General features: G+C 38.4%; 1 long non-coding RNA gene across 1 annotated transcript in view; it reads left to right on the top strand.

Annotated features, from left to right (window-relative positions):
• The first annotated feature begins 5903 nt into the window (after nucleotides 1-5903).
• Nucleotides 5904-15337, top strand: part of LOC107181711 — a 40984-nt gene continuing 31550 nt past the window's right edge. Inside the window, exon 1 of the long non-coding RNA XR_001512406.1 lies at nucleotides 5904-6014. This is a non-coding gene — a long non-coding RNA (uncharacterized LOC107181711). The remainder of the gene's footprint in view (nucleotides 6015-15337) is intronic.

A 15337-nucleotide genomic window follows, 5' to 3' on the forward strand; every position in this document is an offset into this window, starting at 1 on the left:
AAGTGTTAGACGGTTCCTCCAAACAGTGACAAATGAAAGAAGAAAGAAAATTGGTTGGAAGGGGAGATGAGTTACTCTGTCCAGATACTTGTTCTTATTTCTCTTTCTGCCGCTATCTTTCTCTGCACATCCTTAGATAAAACTCAGAAATTATTATTGAGATTTTTGTGGGAACCAAGTGAGACACGAAGAAAAACTTAAAATTGTAGTCTAACCCCTAAAAGTAGAGATGCTGAGATTTTGAGTTCCAGGAACAGTTTCAAAGTCCTTATCAGAGCAGTTCTTTACTGCCTTAATTTGTGTGTACAGATTGCTGTTAGTGTTGTTACTGTCTGTTTTGTATCAGACTTGCTAGCTAATTTCCTTGCTTATTAGCTAAGTGATTTTCTTAATGGGTACCCTTTTGACAAAGGAATCTTAGCTGCTCTGAGAGGAAAAACCAATTTTTAAAAATCACGGTGAAAAAGATAAGGAACATCTGTATTCATGCTGCTGCTGTGTTGTTGGTGTGGGAGAATATCTGGTGATTGACCTTAATTCTTTACCGAAGTCACAAAAATATGCATAATTTGGCCTTTAGCCACAAAACAAATAGCAACAGTCTCCAGTTAAAGCAGGGATCCAATTTCCTTGGTTTTGGGTGTGGAAAGGGGGATGTTTACCAACCTTATTATCAGAGGGGGTTTTGTGAAATTTTTCCTGAACTATTTTAGAATCTCCATTTTGACAGGAGCATTTTGTTTGCATTCATATTTTATTAACCAGGAGTTATTTTGTTTAATTTATACTTGAAGATTTCGAAGCCTGAAATACTGTGTTTAAAGGAGAAATGTCTTTTTATTAAATAATCAAAGAAAGCCCAGTGGCATCAACACTCCCTCCACCCCTCTGATCTGATGATAGATTTTAGATTAGGGCCCCTGTAATGGACACTGGATAGTTCTATTGGGGAGCCAGTTTAAGATTTTTTTTACAGACAAGTTTAGGTTGGATCAAGTCAATGAGGGCAACAGCAGGAGAGCTGAAACCTATGGAGCGAACAACCTGGGAACCTTCCTCTTCATGAGGTGAGCCTCCAGGGTGCCCTTCGTCCACGGTTTATGGGCGAATAGTCCAGGACTCTCATACACCCACCCACCTGTGCCTGCGCAGCCCGTGAATCTGACATGGGACCAACATGTGGATTTATTCATCAGATTTCATCTCAGAGCCTGGGCGTTGAGATTGGGCATTTGTAGGTCCACACAGCAGAATCAATCTTGTAGGTAAGGCAAGAAATTGGGAGCTTCCTAGTGTCTAAGGTAGGAGTCATCTTTGTTCTTGCAAACCTGGTTGCAGTTCTTTCCATTTATTAAGCACACCACAGTCAGCCAGATAAGATTAGAGACGATAGTGAAAGAGAAAGCATTTTTCTCTGTTTCATTCTTTCATTTGACTCTCTTTGTACTTTTGCCTCCATTTTCTTTCCCTTGCTTGCCCATCACATTAGGGGACCTCGCATTCTGTAAACTATGCTTCCCTCACTGAAATGTAAGCTACCTGCCATCTGTTTAACGATGAGAAAATTATTTAGCCTCTCTGTGCCTTGATTTCCTCACTTGTAAAATGGCAATAGGCTATTGCCTACACCATAAAGTTGTTGTGAGGTTTAAATGCATTAAGATGTATCAAGAACTTAGCTTAGTATCTGGCTGTATAAAATGCTGAGTGACCAATTACCTAATAATTACTAATAGAATCTATTAATATAGTAATGATTGAGAACCATATGTTTCATTGTCAAGTGTCAAAATGTTAAACAGGGCAGAATTGTGGGTTCTTTGGGTGTTTTGCTTTTTCTATGAAAATATATTTATAGAATATCTTAAAGATACAAAAGCACTGTTGGGTCAGTCCCCAGAAGACTTCTGAATAGTAAGAGAGAATGTCCTAAGAATCCTAGGAATCATATTGAATTTGTTACTTTTATTGGAAAAGAAGGCAACAATATACATATAGTGTTGAGCTGCTTGGTTCTTTTGTATATTAATTTCTCTCATAGTAGACGTGCTTTCTTTATCCAATTTGAATGTTCTAACTTATATGACCATCATTAAATCTTATTTATAAATTAATTTCTGGCATGATAAGTATACTTCCTTTTTGAGGTATCATGTTTTTAACCATTTAAAAGGCAACCTCACTCATTTTGAGAATACTGTATTCAAAATTATTTTGAGGGCCATTTTATTTTCTAGTATGTATTTTCAGCAGGTGGCTAATAGTTTTTGACCTGCAGCACCAGCATATAGACCTGAATGTCAGACAATATTTTTTTTTAATTGCATTTTCATCTTGCATAATGAAGCACAGTAATTCTTTTTGAGATTGCTTTGCATATTTTTCCAAGTAGTTATTGATAGAGATGTGTCAGATTGGTAGGAGAAAAGGAAATTATAATGTTATGCATTTAGGTCTTAATACTATTTAAATATATTCAGATCTGTAAATACAAGTATTTTAGCAAATAATGGATCTGATATATTTTCATGTTAAAAGCCATCTTAGGTGCATGATGTTAACCTTCCATCTCTCCCATGTCTTTGGGCGATTGCTCTGAAAAATCACATATTTTAATCTATACACACTTTTTTTTCTTAAGAATTTCCATTTTCTCTTGAAATTTATACCATATATTCCATGGCCTATTTTCACACAATCTTTAAGAATTATACATATTCAATGATAATAATAATAATAATAATAATAATAATAATAGACAAACATGGTAATTGACCGTACCTTCACTACGCCTCCCATGGGCTAATCAGCGTGATATGCAAACGGGCCGGCAGAGCAGCGAGGCCTGACGTTTCCGGGGCTAGCTCCAGCCAGAACCTGGCCAGAGCGAAGGCCTGGGCCCCCGGGTGCTGGAAGCAAACCGATGCCAGCAGCCAGGGGAAAGGAAGGCCTATTGCACGAATCTCTTTGTGCAACAGGCCTCTAGTTCAATAGTAATTCTCATTTTTTTGTGTGAAAATAGACCATGACATATACTCTATAAATGATAGAGGTTACGCAGGGCTCCAAGATTAGCAATTTTAGATCATTGTCAACATTTATTTCAAGTTGAGTGTTAGCACAAGCGTTTATACAACTGTAGTCTTTGCAATAATGTGTCACATAGTTTGTGTATTGAATAACACTTCAATTTAAGTGTAGCTGAATTTTTGAGATGAAGATGTGTATGCAGCTTGATCAAGCCCAAAGTACTCTGAAAATATGACAATGGAAAGAGTTATATTTTCTGTACTGAATATTTTAGAGCTGGCGTTTTGCCACTGAACTGTATATGAGGGAGGAATATTGTATGTGCGCTTTGCATTTAAGGCTTAATTTCTGAGGCTGAATTTCAATTTTTTTTTATTCCCTTAGGTAATTACTGGTTTTCTAGATGCAAAAGAAGTGTATCATTGGATTTTTTTTAAATGGTTAAACTTGTATTGTAGATATCCTTTCTTTAAATTTAGGCACTAAAAATTCTCACACATCAAAGGAGTGTATCACTCTCATTTGTGCTAAAGAGTTAATCATCTTTTAGCAATGCTTTGAAGTTAGTTTTTTTGTCATTTTTCTTTTCTTAACCCAGCATGGGTTCATGAATAAAACTAACCACTCTGATAAGTATAGTGTATTATTGCTTTTGCATATGGCTCTTGCTAATAAAAATTCAAATTCTGGTTTGCTGGAATCAAATCAATGTATTATATGGCATTCTCTCACTGCCCCCCCCCCCAACCCTGTTATGAAGCCCTCTTACAGAAAATAGGTGATGAAAACAGCATGGGGTGGAGAGAAAGGACAAGGCAATTCAGGGTTAAATATAGTTTACCCTTGATGCCTATGTTGTGGTTAGTCTGTAACCTGTACAAGGGTTTTTACTTCTCACTGCTCTACAATCCTTAGAATTCTTATTCCTTAGGACTAAATTCCTATTCTTTAGTTAAAGTGTATGAATCTGCTGTTTTGTGGGTAAGGTAACAGTAACAGCAGTGACAGTAACTTAATTTAACAAAGTATGTATGTATGTGTTTTTAAATGCAGCTCTATGAGAATCTATCAGTTGAAGAATAAGGTAGGTTGAAGAATATGTAGGTGCTTGCTAAAACGATTCTGATAGGTGCTAAAATGAAGTCATCCTGCCTAAAAATTACCTAGTCTGGCCCTAACCGGTTTGGCTCAGTGGATAGATAGTTGGCCTGTGGACTCGAGGGTCCCAGGTTCGATTCTGGTCAAGGGCATGTACCTTGGTTAAAGGCAAGTACCCAGTGGCGAGTGTGCAGGAGGCAGCTGGATGTTTCTAACTCTCTATCCCTCTCCCTCTCTGTAAAACATCGATAAAATATGTTTCTTAAAAAAAGATTACCTAGTCTGCACATCCAGTAGATTTGGCATTTTAAAAATTAGGATGTTTTCCATTATCATCAACACAGAAAATAATTGTGCCTGGGTGCATTCTTCCGAAGGTAACATGTGAATTTAGAAACCAGACAACATGCCAGAATGAGACTGATGATTGTATAAGACATTCCATACTGGAACCAGATACTAGGCTCCGACTAGGCTCAGCTGGAAAGACTCTTAAAGTACAGCCAGGGGAATACAAATAAGGGGCTAATTTAGCAAATGTGCATGTACATTTCACATTGGGTAGGATCATGATCTCAAGAGTTAGAGATACCAGATTTTAACTGTTTGAAGGCTGGTCACTTTGGGCATATGATTTTCTCTGAGCCTCATATTTCTTAATTAGAAAATAGGCATCTAATCATATTATTATGATGAGAAAATTACTAAATATGGAAAAAAATTATAGTGATCAAAAACTGCCAATTTCAGAGCCTTGGAAACCTATCACCATTTATATACTTTGCATATAATGGAATAGATCCATGGTGGGCAAACCGCGGCTCGCGAGCCACATGCGGCTCTTTGGCCCCTCGACTGTGTCTCTTCCACAAAATACCACGTGGGGGCGCGCACGTACAGTGCCATTGAAACTTCGTGGCCCATGCGCAGAAGTCGGTATTTTGTGGAAGAGCCACCCTCAAGGGGCCAAAGAGCCGCATGTGGCTTGCGAGTGCAGTTTGCTGAGCTGCAGTTTGCCGACCACTGGATAAATCATCACACAGGCTCTTACTTGGCCTTAGAATCCTGCTCAACTCAGAACACGAGGAAGTTCCTACTATTTTGGAGAGTTGGCAGTCAATGTGAAACATATTTGTTCTCCCTGAGGTAATGCAACTCTACCTGTCCTCTCTCTTTCTATTTTGCTAACAGTCTCCATAATACAAATATCTACCCAGTTGTTAAAGAGAGAATGCAGAGATTAGTTATCAGTAATCATAGTGTTCAGGCACCGTGCTGGGCGCCTTACAGAGATTTGTGTTAGGTAGCTGACCCCAAAATTTATATGTCCAGTTTCATCATCTTACCGAGGCTCCATTCATAAATTTGTTGATCGTTTCCCCAAACTTACTGCTCACTGTTCACTATCCTTCAGCCGCCCTGGACTTCTTATATTCCTTGAGCATTCTAAGTTTATTTCTGTCTCCGACTTTTGTTCTTGCTGATCCTATGCCTAGAAGGCTCTGTCCTTTTATTTTATGCATCTTGCTTCTTTTCCTTATTCAAATGTCATTTCTTATTTTATTTATTTTTCTTTATTGATTAAGGTATTACATATGTGTCCTTATCCCCCCCATGGCCCCCCACTCATGCCCTCGCCCCCCTGAGGTTTCTCTCTGACAACTGTATTGTCCTTCTCCCTCCAGTCAGTTTCTTTTCTCATCATCCTATGGTATGTTTCTTCAGACCCTTTTCCAAATACGTCAAATTATGTTATTTATTTAGTTGTTTACTTTTTTATCTCCCAACCCAGAATGCAAGCTCCCTGAGAGCCGTGGCCTCGTGTGGCTTGTTCAACACTGTACTCCAAAGATCTAAAACTGTGCCTGGCTTACCCATCTTCAGAGGTATGATTATTTATTTCCATATTTTTATAGGTGACCAAAGTGAGGCCCAGAGAGGTGTAGTAGCTTGTCCAGGATCACGGGCATTGGAAGTGGCAGAGTTGAGATGTAGACCCAATGCTGGGCTCTAAAACCCTATGCAACAATGCAGTTGAAGGCCAGGGACATTGATAGGAGGGCGGGGGCTGTGTTGAGTGCTTGGAACTTCCGTTAAGTCCCTGGGCTGGCAATTGTTTCTCTGGCCTTGTCAGACAAGAGCTGGTCCTGATTACTTCATATTCTAGTACACTTGACTTGTCTCCCTTCCTTTTTCCTTTTGACTCCGTGCCCAAGACACCCATGGTTAATATGTTACAGGAATGCATTTGAACCCTCACTGCTTGGGAAAAACAAACACTGGGTTTTAAAGAAGGTCCCCGAGGCCTAGAATTCATGATTTTGAACCCAGATGAAATTTTCCACCTGACTTGGGGTTCTTCCTTTTTATATATATGCTGTTTTCTGAGCATTTGTTACTTGACATCACCATTGATTATAGCTACAGGTTTCTTTTGTGAGTTTGTGTTAATAACACAGATGATGCTTTGGTGGTACTTGGTCCCTATTGACTATAATACTTCTACCTCCTTACTTTCCCCATCTCATCCCCCACCCCCAATACTGCAGTGGGACCATTTTTGTTGTTTTTAGCCAGACATGCCACAGAATAAAACAGACAGTTTGTCATGTGTATCATAAAATGTATAAATATGTGTTAACTTTTGGAGGGAAATGAAAAGAAGAAAACCAGGGCAGTTGATTAAAATGGGATAATCAACTGCATAAGAAGTCACACCCAGCAGGTTATAGAGGGAGAAGTTATTGGCAGTTTTTACTCCAGGACATTTGATGTGCTTCATTGCATTTGACCTTTTAGAAGCTATTGACATCATTTGGGAACTGCCAGTAAACCTGCCTTAACCAGTTAAAGAGAAGGAATCATAGCATTGTGGAACTGACTTGATTAATTTAAATCCAAACACACACAGTCCTGCCTGGATGCCCTTTGCAATGCCCTTGCACAAAAGAATTCCATTCAGGAGCATTATAACCCACATCCTGCTGTCAGGGGCTTTCAGCTCTGTTGGTCCTCTTAGACTGCCGGCAGCATCTTTAACCCTTTCTATGCCCCCTTTCATCACATGAAAACAATATCTGTGCTTAGATTCACACAAATGCTCTACATTTCACTCCAAGTTCTTTCTTTGTGTCCTAGGGAAAAGGTATTTTAAAGTTCCACTAATTGAGAGACTAAAATGGGAACTTATCTAAAACTGGCTTCTTTAGAAAAGTGTATTAGAACTTAATCCAGCGCTTCCTCTGGGAATTGTAATCAAAATTAGAATCATGAAATGTTGAAATAAGTTTTTGGCATTAGAGTAAGCTATCATCTATAATACCTTTGACTTTTAGATTAAAAACATTGAAGGTTTTATAATCCATGTTTAGTTTTGGGAAAACATCAAAGTTAATTGACTTGTGGGTGAGTTCCAAGTGGTATAAGGATACTCTAATCCTGGATTCTGAAATGAAAGCAAAGTTAAAATTATTTAAGGATAAAACTTTGAATAATTTCAGACTATTACAGTCTGAACTGAGTGAAGTACCCACACATTGGTCACTCTGCTGGGCTTGGTTGCAGAAGAGGGCAAATATTTGTGTGGGAGAAATTTAGAAAATTGCTACTAGGTGCTTCACATCACATAGAAACGTTAAACTGGAAAGGACCAACACCCTCCTTTTAAACAGCAGAAAAGTCCCCCTCTCCCCACAACACACAATTGATTATTCAAGTTCTTAAAGGCCCTTACTGGGCCAACTTCTGCTTCTTCATTACCCAGTTACCACACTCTTCCAGAATACAGACGAAGCCTTTAGGGAGGGTGGTGTAATCCCATTCTCTGGTTTCATTCGTTATCATTCATTTTAATTACTGTTTTAAGGGCTTGTGATGTGCCAGTACTTCATTCATTATCTTTGTCTTCATAACTACAATGTTAGGTATTGTTCTTCTCTTTTTGAAAATTAGGAACTGGCATTTAGAATAGTTAGGGATTTTCCCAGAGTATTAGTTACTCTGAGAAAGTGGGCAGGAGCTGAGGAGGCAGCCTCTCTAGGATATCATTGGCTAGATACAGGGAAGAGAAAAGGGCAACAACAGGTATTCCTCCCAAGCCTTGTCCGTTGATTTGAAAATGTTATGGTGAATGCGTATGCCATGGGTCAATGGTAAGAGAGAGAGAATTAAGGCAATTTTGGCTTTAATTCTTCAGTGGATTCACTGTAAGGGAATATGAGGGCACCGCCTCTCTAGCTGCCATTAGCACTAGATGTCTAGGTGAGGAATGTATTGGGGAATCAGGGAACCTAAGTTCTTTCAAAGACCAAATAAAAGAATACAATCTAAAATACTTTGTAAAATGAATATAATTAGGACATAACATTTTTGTTCATTTATTCAGTAAGTATTTATCAAAGTGAATGCCAAATGTAAGGTGTGGTTCTATATGGAGAATAAGAAGGAAATATAGATTTTGTCTCTACTTCTCAGTAGGTTAAAATGAATAGGAAGATAAGATGCATGATAATAAACAGGCAGTAGAATGTTTTAAATGCAATTTGTAAAGTAGAGAACACTGGAATTTCCGAGGAAAAGTCCGTTCCTGATGGAAGAGATGGGTCTTAAAGAGTTGGTAGGGTTTAGATTGGTGGGGAGGAGAGACAGAAGGAATGTGAAGGGAGTAATAGGTATGCATGTGTGGGAATTACAGGAGTTAGAGCAAAGGCCTGGGGGAAGGAAAATACACAGACATACTCGTGTATCAGATTGTCTCATTGGCTGTATCAGGGTGCCCAGAGTGACAAAGATGTGAAATTTGCACTTGACTCAGTGACCACAGGGGTAGCCTTTGGGGATTTTGGAGTTTCGTGGTAACTGGTAGGGCAATGGTTTTGAAGCTAATCAAGGACAAAGTGACACATAGAATGATTAAAGGAGGGAGGCACTGCAGCCAGGAGACTAGAGAGTCATGAGATGACTGGAGCAGATCTAAGCTGGAGGGGATAGCCTGGGACTGGAACAAAGAGGTGACAGATCAGTGAAATTTGGCCACAGACTGGATTTAAGGGTGATGGAGAGTTAGAACTTTTTGCCATTGGAAGTTCTGTGATACCTTTTCATCAAATTAATCTGCATTTGTTTTAATTAACAAATTTAAACCCAAATGCTAATCATAAAATCCCATATACCACTGGTTTTTTCCAGTACTTATATGCTTCACTGGAATTAGGAAACGTGTTGTATCAAGACCAGAGGAGCCAAGAATGTTGTTCATCTAGACTAGAAGTTCAACATAAATTATGAGGCAAAACTAGTTTAGGATGAAGGCTGTTTTGCCTTATCATCAGAAAGGTGATTTGGGAGAGGAAGCAGGCTGGCCACTGACTGGTCAAGACTTTAGAAATCCTGGCCAAATAACCCCTCAGAGGTATTACTTTAACCCCATTTGCTTCTAAACTGGCACTTGCCAACATGATTTCATGCTGGGAGCCAGTCCATCCTTGCTGTTTCAAGGGACCTGGCATATATGGCATACTGTTCTTAATATGTTTGCTCACCTTCTTGGCACTATGTGTTTTAACCAAGGTCACCTCTCCGAGAAAGGTTGTTTCCCCAGGTAGGGATTTCCCCCTGAAGTTAGGGAGGGAATAAAACCTCTTAACTGAGTGCCAGGTGGGTAATTAATCACTTTAACTATGAACAATCATGCTTAAGCTTCATAATCTTTACTCCCTGGAATGGAGATAAGAAATGCCCTAACCTTTAGAATAGAGATTGATAGGATTGGAATCAACTGGTATAAATACAGATGTAACAAGACAACAGGACACAGAACTTAGAAGACAGAACTGAGAGACAGAACCAAGAGACAGAACCTAGCTAGAGACAGAACATGGCAAAAGATCCTGGACAGAACCTGGCTACAGAACCTGGCTGGAGAACCTGGACAGAACCTGGCTGGAGATCCTAATCAGAACTTCGCTGGAGATCCTGACCAGAATTTGTTAGAGGAACCTGGCTATGATGATCACCAGAAGGCTGCCTCCGTGTCATTCCTTCCTCACCGACTCCGTCCACACCTTTGGGGACCCCTGGACCGGCTGGGGTTGGACCCCAGCAATTTCACTTAAGTTTAAGAAACAAGTTAAGCTCAGGACCTTGGTGAACCCCAAATTTCATTTTAAGGATCACGGTAGCTGCATGGGAGTTGACGAGATTTATACCTTGAGAGTCAAGGGGTATTTCTTTGGGAATGTGCTATGTCTTTTCTTTCCCTGTGAAAGAATATTTCCACCTTCTAGCTTTTGTTTTCTTTCAGTTTGAGAAATTATAATGTTATTGAGATGTCATTGAAGCCTTGGGATCCACTGGGAAATAGGTAGATTTTCTGAAGTTTAGGACACATACAAGGGGGTAGACAGTTATCCCGGGGAAGTATGTCAGGGCTTGGTGGAGCTAGTGCTGTTACTGGGTAGGTGTTGTGCCTGCTCCCAGCGCGGTGCTGTGAGTGGCCTAATGTGGGTATGCACTTCACAACGCCTCCCTGTGCTGTCCTCAGGAATCCAAGGAAAGGAGGTGGTGACTTTTGTAAGAAGTGATCCACCCAAGAAAGAGTTTATGATCTCTGAGAAGGTGGTGAGGTTGCACTGATCAGAAAATTTAGTTGGAGCATCAAGAGGAAAAAGAACACTGACGAGAACATGACACAGCGAGCTGTTTTTGTAGATGAAGAGGAGAATAAAAATGAAAGGAAGCCTAGAACTAGGAAATAGATATTGGGGAAATGAGGCCCTTGTTTTTTCTAAAGCAAGTCTGGCCATCTGGGGCCATTTGTCTCACTGACACTTGATTTCTACTCCTGCTGGGGATCTTTCCTATTCCCTTCAGCCTTTGTAGTAGTCAGAGACCTCTTGGTTTGGTCTTATTTTGGGGCAGGTTCTTCTTAAATCAGTACCTTTAAAAGAAAAGCTAACAAACCATCTTTACTATTGGACTATTTCTTTATGACCATCCATCTCTGAAAAAATCGATACACCTGTCTCTTTTTGGTCTATGTTATATAGATAACCTTCGTTTGCTTTACCCATCTTAATTCTGTTTGACAGGTGGATCATCTCCCTAGTAAGTTGTCTGAGACACCTTGAAATGGTCTGGCTAGTATGTTAGGATCTAGTCCTTATTCTTCTCTGAGAGCAGATAAACCAGGATTGCAAGTTCAGAACATATTGAAATGAATTTCCACTTTCCAAATTAAATAGTAATTCATATCCATGGTTAAAAAAAACTTAAAAGTTTAAAAATATACGACATAAATTTGGAGGACTTTCTCAATTTTTTATTGAAACTGCCCGAAGTAACTACCCCTAGCAATTGGGTGTGTTATCTTCTAGACATTTTTTTTCAATACATATTTCAATAAACAAATATATTTATTTTAAAATTTGAGTCATATATATGATATATATATATGTGTGTGTGTGTATAGATTATTTTCACTTGTATCATGGCAAATTTTGCATATGTATCATTTTCACTTTATATGATAAAATTTGCATGTTTTGCTTCTCAAACTCGGGGTCTCAGGAAAATCAACTGAGTAGAGAGGAATAGTTCTGTTTTTGTTGTAAAGCTTTTTCAGTTTACCTAAGTTAAGGGAAACGAAATTATTGTGGGTTTTGTGAGTGCAGACTTTACTATTCTTTCAGAATTCTCCCTCCAAATTTTCAGATATGTTTAAATTCTGTGTAGTTTTCCAGATTGTACAGTGGGGCTGTTTTATTCCATTTGACTATTTTTGTAAGCAGTATTATTGCAATTCACTTGTATGCTTTTTTTTTCCTCACAAGGGAAACATTAAAGGCGGGCTTAGCTTCATCTAAATTGAAGTAGAAATAATAATAGTTTCTTTGAAATAACTTAGATCTAAGTATACAGCACCGAATGACAGCCTTCATGTTTTATTGTTATGACTATCTTAAAGAGGATCTGCCAAGTTACTTGCTTATCTTTACAATTACAGTATTTGCAGTAGGAAAGTTAGACCATGGTAGTGTTTGAAAACATGTCAATCCAATATTCATGGAGAAGAAAACAAGAGTTTGCATACTACCGGCAATAAATTATATACTTATGAAAGCCTTGCATCTGATCAGATAAGCATGGTATATCATTAGAGACTCAGTTTGATGTTGAAGCATTGTTATTTTAAGCAATTACTTTAAATCGGGTATTTTTAAGAAGGGGTTGTATTCCCATGAATGTAGGTGACAGAAGCAGGGCAGGACAGATAGTTCAAAGGGAAGATTTCAATTGTGTGTAGCTTGGGGGTTATTAGAAGTAGAAGTAATTCTGCTGTGATGTAAGAGACTTAATCAAGAAGACTGTGTAGCAGTAAGATGGCAGGTTTCCTCTGATTTTATCGGGGTGTCATAATTAGGCATTTTGCTGGAGGTGTTTTCTGGGTAAGTGATGTATTGGCAGGGCTTTACTGGAGCTTCGAGATAAATGGACCAGGCAGCTGCTGCTTCCTGGAGAAGTAAATAGAGAGAATCAGTTTTCATTGTTATCAGCACACTGACCTCCGAAGGCACAGATGTGAGCTTTCTTTTCAGGGGGAATCAAGTATTCACCTTCAAGGAAAAGGATGTTTTAATGCAATAATATTAATGTTTGTTAAATGAGAAAACCATCTATGAATACTTACACTATGGCTACCTGTGAGCATTATTTATTGACCTGTGACTTCATCAGAGTTTCAGCTGTGAGAGGAATATTGCTAATGGATTCATGTAATGACATTTGTCATTAAAAAGTCACATCGTCATGAATAGATTCAGAATGTATTGAGCCCCTTGCTCTGTGTCACACTCAGCGCTCTGTGACAACCTTCGTTTCCTACTTAGCAAATCCAAGCCTGGTAGCTCCAGCCCCAGGAAGTTGTTAAAGCAATTAAAGGCTCTGTCTCCCAGCACATTGCTTGGTTACCATAGTATCCTCTGCCTCCAAGTCTCTCCTGATGATGTCAGTATGCATACAGGGGTTGTTCAGAGCTTCTACGTGGGGATGATTCACCCTGCAATAAAGCCCCTCTCTCGTTGCTGGGTTTCCAGTGCAATTTCAGACGTCCCTAGAAATGGAGGGTAAGTGCCTTCTTTTGCATATCAGAGAATTACTAAATGCCTCTATTATTCTGTTTTAGGTGTATGAATGGTTTCATGCTTTCCAAGATATACTACTGCCTGAAATCATAATGTTTTGGAGCATTTCAAGCCAATTTTCTAGAATAGACACAGTTTATACTTTGTGTGTGTGTATGTATGTGTGTGTATGTGTGTGTGCTTGCACACGTGGGACAGACATAAAAATAACTGTGAATGCACAATGTAATGCCTGCTACTCTCCCTGGTTGGCAGCAATAGCAAACACGATTGAGCTTTTAATTTTTAAGTATATGAATTATGTGATTTTTTAAAGTATGTTGACAGGTGTCCCAGCACAAATGGGGCTATATTCCAAGTGTGTGAATTACATATTTTTGTTGATACTTTATATGTTTTATCCAGCTTAAGCAGTATTAACGTTTCAAAGGTCTAAGATAATAGTGGCAGATATTATTAGAAAAAAGGGCCAAGTGAGGATGTGAATCTTTATGTTAGAGAAATTAAAACTTTCGCTGTAGAACAAAGATTTAGTTATGGGGCGACATATGAAGTAGAAAGTATATTGATAACCATGGTTGCATACTTATTTTATACTTTTAATGTTTGTCAAAATATCTCACGACTTGATAACGAAAATAATGCCCCTATCTTGTGATAAATGAAATTAGTGCTTCATGAAAGTTTTCCATACAACATAGTGAGGCTTCTTAAGGATAAACTGGCTAGCTGTGTTCAGTTTTATGGGAAGAATGCTGTAGAATCGCCTACAACAGTCAAATAGAAGAGCCGTGGACAAATATTTCCCTTGAAAAGTTAGTCTTCTGTTTCAGTTGTTTCACTCAGTATGCCTCAGAAAGAGACAATGAATGAGACACAGAGACGGGTTTCTTCCTACCAGCTTCTGAATCTCTCCATTCTGAGAGTTCTGTTTGTATGTTCGTCATGCATTATTCCTTCTTCTTGATCCCCAGGGAACTATTTCAGTATATCCTTCACAGAATGTAATTCTGTGTTTAAATGGAGGAGGTAGGTAAAGGCCGTTTCTAATTAATCACCGGATAGCCTTGCAAGAAAAAAAGAATGAGAATGGAGTGGATGGGGTACAGAGCTCTCCTGTGTGTTTATGTAGCTTCACCTTTATTCTGTGTTGGAGAGAGACAGATGGCTTTTTTGAGATGTTGGTAAACGGTTTAGACTGTCCATTTCTAGAGGGACATTGATTAAAACTGGCATTTTATTTTTGGAGTCTTCCGGAATATCCCCTGCTGTCTAACTTTGCTTTGCTTTTTGTGTGGGAGTGTATTAGTGGACTGGTTATCCTCTTCAGTCCCCTTGCTATAAAGAATCACTGAGAAATACAGCTGTGAGAGTGCAAAAATAGGTTAACATTTTAAATGTAGTTGCTTGTATGTGAGGATATCTCTCTTATCTTAAAAATAATAAATTCATATTTAGTGAATTCCTTTCTACTCTGAAAGCATGCTAAAATGCTTTGACTTTTAACTTCTTTTCTAAATTCAGACTTAATCCTGTTTTTGTGTTTGAAAATTTGCCAGTTAATTGCTATTAAACAAATTCCTAAAAAGTAGAGATAACTTATGATACTACCTAATTTAGGTCATGGCAGCTCAACAGTAAAGAAATCGAATCTGTATAAACTTTTTCCATATTTTTAAAACCCTTTTTTGAAACATTTTCAGAATGTTTATGTTGAAAAGAAAACAAGTACATTTCAGGATATATTATATCAGGGCTTTGCTCTTTGTTGTAGTAATGTTTTGGATGATATGATTTAATCTAAGTAGCTAACTCTACAATAAAAAAATACTTATGCAGCTTTGAACCCTTAAGATATCCATGCGAGTATTCTCCTGCCAACTTGAACCACACAAGTAGCATTTTATAGAGAGTGGTCTGTAGAGATTATGGTTTTCTTCATGCTTTAGTCAGGAAATGTTTCCTAGCAGTTTTAGGCAGGGTGGTTTTAAAAACTTGTTTAGCAGAATTTTCATTTTATTTTTATGTCATAATAAGAATGTTTTAACTTTTACAGATATTTAAACTTA

Source organism: Myotis davidii, unplaced genomic scaffold (assembly GCF_000327345.1).
Source record: "Myotis davidii unplaced genomic scaffold, ASM32734v1 scaffold473, whole genome shotgun sequence".
Classification (NCBI taxonomy): domain Eukaryota; kingdom Metazoa; phylum Chordata; class Mammalia; order Chiroptera; family Vespertilionidae; genus Myotis; species Myotis davidii.